The sequence below is a fragment of the Meriones unguiculatus genome, chromosome X (assembly GCF_030254825.1).
Source record: "Meriones unguiculatus strain TT.TT164.6M chromosome X, Bangor_MerUng_6.1, whole genome shotgun sequence".
Lineage (NCBI taxonomy): Eukaryota > Metazoa > Chordata > Mammalia > Rodentia > Muridae > Meriones > Meriones unguiculatus.
Window position 1 is genome coordinate 148,149,674 of NC_083369.1, and position 8,471 is coordinate 148,158,144.

The following is an 8,471-nucleotide window of genomic DNA, read 5'->3' on the forward strand; positions in this document are numbered from 1 at the left end:
CTGTCTCCTATCAGTGAGATACAATATCAATGAAAAATTGTAGTCAATGTCTCTTCAGGAAAAAAAAATACCTTTCATTATCAAAATAAGCAGCAGGACTGAAAAACTACAATGTCAATAGACATGCCAACAAAGAAAAAAAACCTCATGGGGCCCCACCAATTGATAACTAATGTCTGCCAAGAGAATTAGTTTCTCTAAGCTATGAGCCCCATAATTGGTTACCTGACACAAAATGGTCAGCACTGAAACCACACACACACACACACACACACACACACACACACACACACACAAATGACAAAAGCAGACTCAGCAGTTTACATATGTGTGTGATATATACATATATATGTGTATGTATACGTACATGTATCACAACAATAATCAAAGACAAAGAATCTATCACTTTAAAAGTAGGGGGACATGGGAGAAGTTGGAGGAAGGGGACATGAGATGTGCTAGATGACAGAAAGAGAAAGAAGGAAATAATATAATTAAGTATTTGAATTAAAATATATTTAAACATTGCCAGGATAGGAGAGTTGTGAGTCAATATAGAAGGGAATGGTATCATACAGGTGATTTGATTGGTGAAATAAGAAAAGAGAACTACTAGGGAAGGGGAGGGAAGCAAATACAGAAGGAGGGGAGGGTGAATGGGAATAGCAGGATGCAAATGACCTAATGGGAAAGGAGAAAAGGGAAACTTTAGGAGAGGAGGGAGGTAAACACAGAGGAAAAAGGTGTATGAAATAGCAATAAAGATTTGTGAAAAGTCACAGAAATCATGCCATTAACTATTCACAGAAAAAAAAACTTTAATGCATGTAGCTCCATAAATAAATATACATATATAAGTTTAATGGTCCTTTCTAATCTAGGATGATGCTAATCCTACCAAGAGCCCAAAACCACCTAACAAAAACCCCAGTACCAAACACAAGAAGCCCACTTTTGAGTTGATGACCGAAGCTGTTGAAGAGAGTCTCAAAACATGCAGCCTATTGCTGCTGCCCTTGGTTACCCACCATAGGGATAAAGTAAGTCCCTACTGCTGAAGACAACATTCACTTCTGTAACAGGTCCCAGAAACCCCTGAGCCAGAAGTAAAAGCCCTTCTAGCTAAGAACTAGCTTTCATGGTAACAGAAATCATCATAAAACCTTCCAAAGGCGGGAGGCAACCAACAGTCCTAACTATGAATGACACTGACAGTCATCATGATATGATAACCTAAAGGGTGCAGTAGTGACATACATGCCTTGGTGGTAAACAAAGGCTCTCTAATTAAACTTAAGATCTATTTGACAAACAGGAGTCATTCCCTGGTATTGGAAACCTAGCTGACTACTCACTGCTACTGAAGTCTGGTTACTGGAATAGAACCTACATGCATTAGTGTACTAAAACAACAAAATCCCTAACAGCAATCTGTTAACGTTTGTCCTTATACCAACAGATGAGTTTTCCCTCCTAAAGGAAATTTCTCTTTGCAACAGAAGAAGATCATTAGGAAAAATCACAATCAATATGCAGAGTTGTGAAGTCCACTCCTTATGAATACATTTGCAAAATGCTCCCACACCTAAGGCTCACAGCACTACAGAAGAGGGGGCTGAAAAATTGTAAGAACCAGAGAATTAGGAAGTTTGCTGTGAGATTGTGTCTCCTAATAGTAACAGAAGTTACATCCATAAAGTCTCACCAGCATGGACTTCTAAAACATGGGCTGAACATGGATAAGACTAACGGACATAACAAAGTGATTGAGGAAAAGTCCACAGAGGCCTCAACCTTACACCAAGAACTACAGGCAACTGAGAAAAACTGAGACCAGGAGAGATGCTCTTCTCCAGGGAAAAGCACACCAAATCATTGTCTAGTGCCAGTCAAACATGAAAACGTAAATGCAAGTAACAATAATTGGACTCAACAGATTTTATTTAGGGATACATATGTATATACATATATTTGTATGCACATAATAACAATTAGTTATTTTGAAAAGAGGCAGTAAATTGGAAGGAGAGTAGAGAAGGGTATGTGGGAGGCTTTGAAAGAGTAAAGAAAAATAAAAATGTAATCAAATTATAATCCCAAAAATAAAAAATAAAAGAATATATGGGCAACATAAAAAGAAATAAATTTTAATAACTAAATTTTTAAATGAATAAATGGTACTGCATATGTAGCTCAACCTGAATCACCACACTCATAAATGAAGATAGGGGCATCACAAGTTCAAAGTCATATTTATCTGCAGGTACATGGTCTCTGTAAGCATACTGAGACACTGGAGACCCTGTCCTAAGAACAATGACAGACTACTTACAACTCACCTACCTGTGTACTTCCACAATAGTCCCTGAGTCCATGAACAGGCAATATTAAAAGACTCCTTCATATGTGGGTATCAACAGTGCTCTCACATTAATGTATAGTGGAAACCAGAGATTAAGATGTTTTCAGCATCAGAATTTCATAATTTAGGGACCTGCTGGCTGGCAAAGTGACTCTGTGGGCAAAAGTGTTTGTAAACAACCCTGACAACCTGACCACATAACCCAGGGGTAGGAAGTGAACAAAATCCTGAATGCCAGACTCTGGCTCCTGAATTCAGGTGTCTATACTTCCCCTTGCACAAGGCATGCACTAATAATAATAATAATAATAATAAATAATAATAAAATAATTGTGACATTTTTATCTATAAATTATGAGGATAAACCCAACAAGTACAATGAAGAAAGCAGACAGAAATTTCTTCCTTGCTTACACTAAGGAACATAGATTCTCTTTTACTATTATTATTATTATTATTATTATTATTATTATTATCAGTTACATTTTATTAACTCTGTATACCAGGTGTATCCCGCTCGCTTATTCCCTCCCAACCCCACCTTCCCTCCCTCAGCTCCTCCCTGCCCCTTTCCAAGTCCACGGATTGGGGAGGACCTCCTCCCCTTTCGTCTGGCACTGTTTTATCAGGTATCTTCAAGGACTGGCTGCAAAGTCCTCCTCTGTGGCCTAGCAGGACTGCTCCTCCCTTGGGGAATGGGGAGGTCAAAGAGCCTGCCATTGAGTTCCTGTCAGAAATAGTCCCTGTTCCCCTTACTATGGGAAATCAATTGGTTATTGAGCTACCACAAGCTTTGTCCAAGCAAAGGTTCTAGGTTACATTCATACATTGTCCTTGGTTGGAGAAACAGTTTCAGATAAAAACCCTGTGCCCAGATATATTTGGTTCTTGTGGAGCTCCTATCCTTTCCACTTCATACGAACTGCCCTTCTACCGAAGGTTTGGTTATGAATCTTAGTAGCTGTTTTATTTTATTTTTTTAGTAGCTGTTTTAAAATGCTGCTAGGTAGAGTCTTTTAGATGCCTTCTGTGGTAGACTCCTGTCATACGTCCAATGCACATCCCATTTATCTTTCTAAGTGAGGATTGATCATCTTACCCTGTGTCTGCTTTCTTGTCTCTCTTCTTTTTTTATTAATTACACTTTATTCATTTTGTATCCTCCCATAAGCCCCTCCCTACTCCCCTCCCGATCCCACCCTTCCTCCCCTTTCTGCATGAATGCCCCTCCCCAAGTCCACTGATAGGGGAGGTTCTCCTCTCCTTCTTTCTGATCTTAGTCTATCAGTTCTCATCAAAAGTGGCTGCATTGTCCTCTACTGTGGCCTGGTAAGGCTGCTCCCCCCTCAGGGGGAGGTGATCAAAGAGCAGGCCAATCAGATTATGTCAGAGGCAGTCCCTCTTCCCATTACTATGTAACCCACTTGGACACTGATCTGCCATGGGCTACATCAGTGCAGGGGTTCTAGGTTATCTCCATGAATAGTCCTTGGTTGGAGTATGAGTCTCTGGGAAGTTCCCTGTGTTCAAATTTTCTTGTTCTGTAGCTCTCCTTGTGGAGTTCCTACCCTCTCCAGATCTTACTCTTTCCCACTTCTTACATAAAATTCCATTGTAGAATTCATTATGTTTATCATATCTTGTAGGTCTATATAAGCAAGTATATACCATGTTTGTTTTTCTCCTTCTGGGATACTTCACTCAGAATGATCTTTTCTAGATCCCACCATTTGCCTGCAAATTTCATGATTTCCTCATTTTTTTGATTGCTGAGTAGTATTCCATTGTGTAAAAATACCACAGTTTCTGTCCATTCCTCCGTTGATGGACATCTGGGTTGTTTCCAGCTTCTGTCTATTACAAATAAAGCTGCTACAAACATGGTTGAGCAAATGTCCTTATTGTGTACTTGAGCAGATTTTGGGTATATACCTAGCAGTGGTATAGCTGGGTCTTGAGGAAGCATTATTCCTAATTGTCTGAGTAAGAGCCAGATTGACTTCCAAAGTGGTTGTACAAAGTTTACATTCACACCAGCAATGGAGGAGGGTTCCCCTTTTTCCACAACCTCTCCAGCATGTGTTGTCACTTGAGATTTTCATCTTGGCCATTCTGATGGATGTAAGGTGAAATCTTAGGGTCATTTTGATTTTCATTTCCCTAATGGCTAATGAGGTTGAGCATTTTTTTAAGTGTTTCTCTGCCATTTGATATTCCTCTATCAAGAATTCTGTTTAGATCTGTTCCCCATTTTTTAATTGGATTACTTGGTTTGTTGCTTTTCAGCTTCTTTATGTCTTTATATATACTGGATATTAGCCCTCTGTAAGATGAAGGGTTGGTGAAGATTCTTTCCCAATCTGTAGGCATTCCTTTTGTTTTGATGACGGTGTCCTTTGCTTTACAGAAGCTGTTCAGCTTCATGAGGTCCCATTTATTGACTGTTGCTCTTAGAGCCTGTGCTATTGGTGTTCTGTTCAGGAATGTGTCTCCTGTGCCAATGAGTTCTAGGCTGTTCCCCATTTTTTTTCTAACCTATTTAGAGTATCTGGTTTTATGTTGAGGTCTTGAATCCACTTGGACCTTCGTTTTGTGCAGGATCATAAATATGGATCTATTTTCATTTTTCTGCATGTAGACATCCAGTTGGACCAGCACAATTTGTTGAAAATGCTGTCTTTTTTTTCTATGGAATGGTTTTGGCTGCTTTGTCAAAAATTAAATATACATAGGTGTGTGGGTTTATTTCTGGGCCTTCTATTCAGTTCCATTGATCCTCCTTTCTGTTTCTATGCCAATACCATGCAGTTTTTATTACTGTTGCCCTGTAGTACAGCTTGAGATCTGGGATGGAGATACCTTCAGATGATCTGTTGTTGTACAGGATCATTTTGGAGATTCTGAGTTTTTTGTTTCTCCATATGAAGCTGAGAATCTTTTTTTCAAGGTCAGTAAAGAATTGAGTTGGTATTTTGACTGGAATTGCGTTGAATCTGTAAATTGCTTTTGGCAGTATGGCCATTTTCACAATGTTAATCCTACCAATCCATGAGCATGGGAGCTCTTTCCATCTTCTGATATCTTCTTCAATTTCTTTCTTCAGAGACTTGAAGTTTTTCTCAAACAGGTCTTTCACTTGCTTGGTTAGTGTCACCCCAAGGTACTTTATGTTATTAGTGGCTATTGTGAAGGGTGTTGTTTCCCTTATTTCTTTCTTGGCCTTATTGTCTTTGGTATACAGGAGGGATTCCGATTTTTTTATTTTTGAGTCGATTTTGTATCCTGTCACTTTGCTCAAGGTGTTTATCAGCTGGAGGAGTTCTCTGGTTGAATTTTTGGGGTCACTCATGTATACTATCATATCATCTTCAAATAGTGACATTTTGACCTCTTTCTTTCCAATTTGTATCCCCTTGATCTCCTTTAGTTGTCTCTGGTTAGGACTTCAAGTACTATGTTGAAAAGGTATGGAGAGAGTGGGCAGCCTTGTCTTGTTCCTGATTTCAATGGGATTGATTTAAGTTTCTCTCCATTGAGTTTGATGTTGGCTATAGGCTTGCTGTATATTGCCTTTACTATGTTTAGGTATGTGCCTTGCATCCCTGATCTGTCCAAGACTTTAAACATGAGTGGGTGTTGGACTTTTTCAAATGCTTTTTCGGCATCTAAGGAGATGATCATGTGGTTTTTCTCCTTCAGTTTGTTTATGTGGTGGATTACATTGATGGATTTCCTTATGTTGAACCACCCTTGCATGCCTGGGATGAAGCCTACTCGGTCATGGTGGATGATATCTTTGATGTGTTCTTGGATTCAGTTTTCAAGTATTTTATTGAGTATTTTTGCATCAATGTTCATTAGAGAGATAAGTCTAAAATTCTCTTTTTTGTTAGGTCTTTTTGTGGTTTAGGTATCAAGGTGACTGTGGCTTCATAGAATGAGTTTGGTAATGTTCCTTCTGTTTCTATTTTGTGGAATAGTTTGAGAGAATTGGAGTTAGCACTTCTTTGAAGGTCTTGTAGAATTCTGCACTGAATCCATCTGGCCCAGGACTTTTTTCAGATGGGAGACTATTGATGATTGCTTCTATTTCCTTGGTGAAAATATGACTAGTCAATCTTTCTACCTTATCTTGACTTAATTTTTGTAAATGGAATCTATCAAGAAAATTGTCCATTTCTTTTAGATTTTCAAATTTTGTGGCATATAGGCTTTTGTAGTATGACCTAATGATTGTTTGGTTTTCCTCAGTGTCTGTAGTTATGCCCCCCTTTTCATTTCTGATTTTGCTGATTTGGATAGTTTCTCTCTGCCTTTTAGCTAGTTTGGCTAAAGGTTTGTCTATCTTGTTGATTTTTTTCAAAGAACCAGCTCTTGGTTTCATTGATTCTTTAAATAGTTTTATTTGTTTCTAGTTGATTGATTCTGCCCTGAGTTTGATTATTTCCAGCAGTCTGCTCCTCTTGGGTGCATTTGCTTCTTTTTTCTCTAAGGCTTTCAGTTGGGCCAATAAGTTGCTTGTATGAGATGTCACAAATCTCTTCTTGAAGGCAATTAGTGTTATGAATTTTCCTCTGAGCACTGCTTTCATTGCGTCCCATAAATTAGGTTATGTTGTACCTTCATTTTCATTGAGTTCTAGGAAGTCTTTAATTTCTTTCTTTATTTCTTCCTTAACCCAGCTATCATTGAGCAGCAAGTTGTTCAGTTTCCATGTACTTGTAGGCTTTGTTCTAATTCCATTGCTGTTGATGTCCAGCTTTATTCCATAGTGGTCAGATCGAATACAGGGGATTATTTCAATCTTCTTGAATCTGTTGAGGCTTGCTTTCTAACCAACTATCTGATCTATTTTGGAGAAGGTTCCATGAGGTGCTGAAAAGAAGGAAACTCAAAGGAAAAAACTTCCTTTGAGTTTGGGTGGAAAGTTCTGTAGACGTCTATTAGGTCCATTTGATTTAGGACCTCTGTAAGTGCCTTTATTTCCTTATTAGGTTTCTGTCTAGATGATCTGTCCCTTGGTGAAAATGAGGTGTTGAAGTCTCCTACTATCAAGGTGTTGGGATCGATGTGTGATTTAAGTTTAGTAATGTTTTTTTTTTTTTTTTGTTTGTTTGTTTGGTTTTTTTTTTTTTTTATGAATGTAGGTGCTATTGTATTTGGGGCATAGATGTTCAGAATTGTGATGTCTTCTTGGTGGATTTTTCTTTGATGAGAATGTAGTGTCCCTCCTTATCCTTTTTGATTAATTTTGGAAGAAACTCTATTTTATTAGATATTAGTTTAGCTACCTCAGCTTGCTTTCTGGGTCTGTTTGTTTGAAAGACATTTTTTGGTTGAAAGTCTATTTTATTAGATATTAGGATAGCCACTCCTGGTTGTTTTTTTTGGGTCCATTTGCTTGAAAAACAGTTTTCCAGCCTTTTACTCTGAGGTAGTGTTTATTTTTGTTGCAGAGTTCTGTTTCTTGGATGCATCAGAATGTTGGATCCTGTTTCCAGACCCATTCTGTTAGTCTGTGTCTTTTTATTGGTGAGTTGAGTCCATTTATGTTGATAGATAATAATGAACAATAAATATTAGTTTCTTTTGTATTGGAGTCGGTGGTCTTACTGTGTTTCATTGCTTATTTTCTTTTCATTTTTGTTGGGATATTATCTGTATGCCATGTTTTCTTGGGTGAAGTTTTTTTTTTTTTTTTCATTGGATTGGAGTTTTCCTTCTAGTATCTTCTGTAGGGATGGTTTGCTGTGTAGATATTACATAAATTTAGTTTTGTCTTGGCATATTTTGTTTTCTCCATCTATGTTGATTGAGAGCTTTGAAGGGTATAGTAGTCTGGGTTGACATTTGTGATCTCTTAGAGTCTCCATGGCACTTGCCCAGACCCTTCTGGCTTTCATAGTTTCTGATGAGAAGTCCAGTGTGATTCTGATAGGTCTACCTTCATGTTACTTGGCCTTTTTCCCTTGCTGCTTTTAATATCTTTTCTTTGTTCTGTTGATTTAGTGTTTTGACTATGATGTGACGTGATGTGTTTCTTTTCTGGTCTAGTCTATTTGGTGTTGTGTAAGCCTCTTGTATATTTATGGACAGCTCTTTCTTTAAG